This window comes from Geotrypetes seraphini, chromosome 15 (assembly GCF_902459505.1).
Source record: "Geotrypetes seraphini chromosome 15, aGeoSer1.1, whole genome shotgun sequence".
Classification (NCBI taxonomy): domain Eukaryota; kingdom Metazoa; phylum Chordata; class Amphibia; order Gymnophiona; family Dermophiidae; genus Geotrypetes; species Geotrypetes seraphini.
Genome location: NC_047098.1, coordinates 4,516,383 through 4,521,998, shown reverse-complemented (window position 1 = coordinate 4,521,998; position 5,616 = coordinate 4,516,383).

Below are 5,616 nucleotides of genomic sequence, written 5' to 3'. Positions count from 1 at the left end.
CCTAAGTAGCAACATTCTAGAGCTCAGATTGTGATGTCATAATGCCTCATTCCACCAATGCCTAAGCTCCGCCCTCGTCTGCACAAGTCTCAAACCCTTTAAAATCATAAGTAGCAACATTCTACAGCTCAGATTGTGATGTCATAATGCCTCATTCCACCAATGCCTAAGCTCCATCCTCATCCGCACAAGCCTCAGACACTTTAACATAAGTAGCAACATTCTAGAGCTCAGGTCATGATGTCATATAGTCTCATTCCACCAATGTCTAAGCTTTGTCCTCATCTGCACAAGCCTCAAACCCTTTAAAATCATAAGTGTTTGAGGCTTATGTGGTTAAGGCAGAGCTTACAGGAATGGGGCAGGGACAATGATAAAACTCACAGGAACGGGGAAAAATTTGTCCCCATGTCATTCTCTACATTTCAAGTCTTATGAGGTAAGACTTAAGAGCAGACAATATCTTTTTACACCAAATATTGTGCATAGCAGTGATGGTTGTACTAGAGGAATTTTGGAGTGAATTACAGAAGACTTTTTCTCATTTGTTCATGTGCTGCTTTCGTTCTCTTCATCCATGTTTGTTTGTGTCAACATGGTGACATAGTAGATGACAGCAGTTAAAGATCTGTACAGGCCATCCAGTCTGCCCAACAAGATAAACAGCATAAGGTGATCTTGATTTGGCATTTTCAGGGCACAAACTAGAAATCTGCCCAGTTCTAGCCTTGTTCTCCCAACTTCAGAAGCTGTTAATGAAGCTCCACTCCAGTCCTTCCAAATTGGTCCAGCCACAATCAGGGCCCAGACTGTAGAAATCTGCCCTCTACTGGCTTTGCCATCTAACACCTGATGCACAGGGCTTTTGTGTCTTCCATAGTCCTTTTCCCTAAGTTAACTTTTCCTTCTCATATTGCTCTGGGTCCAATTTAATCAGTTTCTTACGAGGGTCTCTAAAGAGGTGATACAAGGTAAAATCAGGTACCTGAAATCATTTCTATTGGTCCAGTTGACAGCACCCGGGTCATTGTAATTGTGCAACCAGGAACCTTAGAACCCTGAACAGAAGTAGAAAGGTTGTGGGAGTCCAGAACCAGCATCTCCTCAAACCAAAAACAATGAGAACAAGTCCCTCCAAAATGTCCACAGTCACTGCATTTACCCAGCAAGGAAACCAGGATAATGGAAGCTTCAGGGACATTTAGCAGAAGAGGCTCTTATAAGGGCCAGAGCCTCAATGCCTAAACTAAGCCTAATCCAACTAGATTGCATTACCTCAAAGGAAGAAGAAAGACCAAGTGCACCACTGCCTAACAAGGACATAAGCCCTGAGGTCTTTGTGTGAAGTAGGAGGTACACTTGGTTGTGATGCCGCCCACTAATTATTGGAATGAACAATGATATCATCTGTCTTGGAACCCCCTTTCTCTTTTCAGCTCATTTTAGCCTTTATTATCTTTTTAATATTTTTAGTTATATTTTAACTGTTTAGCTAATATTTGATAGATGGTATATCAAATGATAAATAAACTTGGAAACTCAAAACTTGGATTTCTCCAAGCTATGTCAATAATGGCCTATGGACTTCTCTTTTAGGAAGTTATCCAAGCCTTTTTTTAAACCCTGAAATACTGGTGTTGAGTCCAGATGAATAAAGACTTCTGTGTGACAGAATTACACCCTGGTTGATAGCATCTCTTCTTCCTGACTTTTGTGTTTGTTGGTTTTGTAATCAAACTGTACCATGAGTGTAACCTGGGGCTTATTCAAGGTTAAGAACGTAAAAATAGCTTTACTGGGTCAGAACAATGGTCCATCAAGCCCAGCAGCCCGTTCTCACGGTGGTCAATCCAGGTCACTAGTATCTGTCCAAAACCCAACATGTTCATAGGAGACCTGACTCAAGGGCTTAAAGGCAAAATAACATTGTTCGCCGATAACGCCAAACTATGCAACATAGTAAGTAAAAGCACTTTGCCCGACAGTATGGCGCAGGACCTACTTCTATTAGAACACTGGTCCTCGACTTGGCAGCTAAGCTTCAATGCAAAAAAATGTAAGGTCATGCACCTTGGCAGCAGAACCTACACACTAAATGGTGAGACCTTAGCGAGGACTAAAGCAGAGCGTGATTTGTGAGTGATCATTAGTGGAGACATGAAAACTGCCAATCAAGTGGAGAAGGCTTCATCCAAGGCTAGACAAATGATGGGTTGTATCCGCAGAAGTTTTGTCAGCCGGAAGCCCAAAGTCATAATGCCGTTGTACAGATCCATGGTGAGACCTCATCTGGAATATTGTGTACAATTCTGGAGGCCACATTACCAAAAAGATGTGCGAAGAGTTGAGTCGGTTCAATGAATGGCCACCAGGATGGTCTCGGGACTCAAGGATCTCCCGTATGAGGAAAGGCTGAATAAATTGCAGCTATACTCACTGGAAGAACATAGAGAGAGAGGAGACATGATTGAGACGTTTAAATATATCACGGGCCGTATCGAGGTGGAAGATGATATCTTCTTTTTTAAAGGACCCTCGGCCACGAGAGGGCATCCACTGAAAATCAGGGGCGGGAAATTTCATGGCGACACCAGGAAGTATTTCTTCACTGAAAGGGTGGTTGATCATTGGAATGAACTTCCACTGCAGGTGATTGAGGCCAGTAGCGTGCCAGATTTTAAAAGTAAATGGGATACGCATGTAGGATCTCTAGGGGGGTAAAGTCAGGGGGGTGGGTCATTAGAGTGGGCAGACTTGATGGGCTGTGGCCCTTTTCTGCCATCATTTTTCTATGTTTCTAGCAATATTCCATGCTACCAATCCAGGGCAAGCAGTGGTTTCTCCAGTGTCTTTCTCAGTAACATTTTCCTTCAGGAACTTGTCAAAACCTTTCTTAAAATCAGCTACATTAACCACTCTTACCACAACCTCTGGCAATGCGTTCCAGAGCTTAACTATTCTCTGATTGAAAAAAAAAATTTTCTTTCAAGCGATGAAATCTAAGAAGGGGTAAAATGCGGATCTCACGAACCTTATGGACTTCACGGATCTAAAACTGCACGTCCTTAAAAATCTGAGGTCCGTGCATTGACAAGTCCGCCTTTTAGCTTATTCTACCGCTTTCCCTGCACGCTCTGCTCAGGCCCCCGGCTCTGCTTTCCCTAATGACTAAGGAGGGAGGAGGCGCACCGTGGCTTTTGCTAATTAGCCCAATCGTCCCTTCCTCCAGATCTCTCTACGCTGATTCCGAGAGCCCCCACAATATGACACTGGATGGCAAATAGCTGGGTTGGGGGGGGAAGGGGTAAAAAATGTGTTCAAAGGTCTGCAATGCATCTGACCTCACGGATCTGAACTGCACATCCTTAAAAATGTGAGGTCCACACCACTTGTAGTCTCAGCATAGGTTAGGATCTGTCAGAGCTAAACTGTCATAGAGGTCTGTCAGAGTGACACGGACCTCAGATTTTTAAGGATGTGCGGTTTTAGATCCACAAGGTCCGTGTTTTACCCCTTCCCATGAAATCTCTCTCAACAGAACCCTGAAAACCACATAGAAGCAGGATGGTTCAGAAACCTGGATCTGCCCATGAAGCTTCTCCCTGTACTGGCCCAACACACTTGGAATAGGATTAATACCTTCACACCACAGTATATGATGGACTGCATACTAAAGGTGTTCTCCAAGTTTTGGAGCATTAAAAATGGATTCCACACCTACCATCTCCTCCCACCACGTTAAAGAGAACAGGCAGAGCTAGAGCAGGATTTATCCTGCATGGTTTGTCCCTATGGGTTAAAATAAAGCTGGCAGCACTGTGGGAGGTAGAAACCTCCAGAGGCTTGCAGGCCCGTGATGGTTCTTTAAAAATTACAATCGCTATCAAAACAGGGGGGATTTTTCAGCAGTAAGTGCCGGTAGGGGAGAGTGTGGCGCAGTGGTTAAAGCTACAGCCTCCGCACCCTGAGGTTGTGGGTTCAAACCCACGCTGCGTCTTGTGACTCTGGGCAAGTCACTTAATCCCCCCATTGCCCCAGGTACATTAGATAGATTGGGAGCCTGCTGGGACAGACAGGGAAAACTGCTTGAGTACCTGAATAAATGCATGTAAACCGTCCTGAGCTCCCCTGGGAGAACGGTAGAGAAAATTGAATACATAGTGTGAAAAGCTTCTATCTCCGGTAACCAGAGCTGATACTGTGATGTCACAATGCCTCATTCCACCAATCAGAGCCAACCTCACCAGTGATGTCACAATGGCTTGATTGTCCTATACTTGGCCCACTTTTGCTACATTTTGATTTCTAGAGTGGCGCAGTGGTTAAAGCTACAGCCTCAGCACCCTGAGGTTGGGGGTTCAAGCCCACACTGCTCCTTGTGACCCTGGGCAAGTCACTTAATCCCCCCATGAGCCCACCGGGACAGTTGTGGAAAACTGCTTGAGTACCTGAATAAATGCATGTAAACCGTCCTGAGCTCCCCTGGGAGAATGGTAGAGAAAATTGAATGAATCAATAAATAAGTCAGCACCGTGTCAATGTATAGCCGGGCACTAGAGCAGTGTCTCTCAAACTGTGCCCCAAAGAGATTCCGGGTGTGCCACAAGAGCCCAGAATTTTACTTTCTTTTTAAAAATTCCCTTCATAAGTATACACTAGAACAGATGACGTGTTCGTCGTGTACGCAAGAGTCTGTCAATGTTATAAGCGTCTGTGTACATAAAGATACAACCACCCCGACAAGCCTCATTCTTTGACGTGACTGGTCCTTGAAAACTAACGGCAACTCATTTTATTTTTTACGCAGTAGTTAATAATAATAATAATAATTTTATTCTTGTATACCGCCATACCCAAAAAAGTTCTAGGCGGTTCACATCCATTAATTAAGGTCTGCGGTGACACACAGATTTACAAAATTTTAACAAAATTACAGACAATGAAGAGGGGGGGCGTGGGGAACTCTTTAACTGAGATTTAGCAGAAGTAACGTTAAGACAGAAGGTAGGGTTGGAAGGTAAGCGATAACGATAGTCATCCTTACTGGAGCAACAAAGCAATCAAGGCTTTGTTACCGTTTCGATCTTCTTATCTTTGCGAACTTGGATTTTCAGCTCTGACAGAAATTAAATTTAAAAAAAAAAGAGAATGACTGCAGATGAATTGCTTATTGACTATCGAGACGCGTTTTGAGTTAATTTGCACTCAAAAACAAGCTCATCCATCGCATTGATTAGCAATTCTATTCTATCTACTTCACCATTGTTACAACTATCTGTACATAGCTTAAAGAACTTCAAATAAATAGCTCTCAAAATTAATTTTTGGTTGGTTTTGCAATTTTATCATTTCAATTATAATGTGCCATGAAAAACATTTGCCCTTTTTACTGTGTCGGAGGTAAAAAAAAAAAAAAAAATTTTTTGAGAGACACTGCGCTAGATATGCAGGTATAAATTTATATACCATTGCCAGCAGTTAAAGTCACAGGGGCTCGTGGTGGTCAAGGCCACTAGGAGCAGATATAGTAGCTAAAGATTTTTCCCATAAGCAGAAAAGGTAAACTTATGTCTAGAGGAGGGTCTGGTATATTACAGGACCACTGCCCTTTCCAGC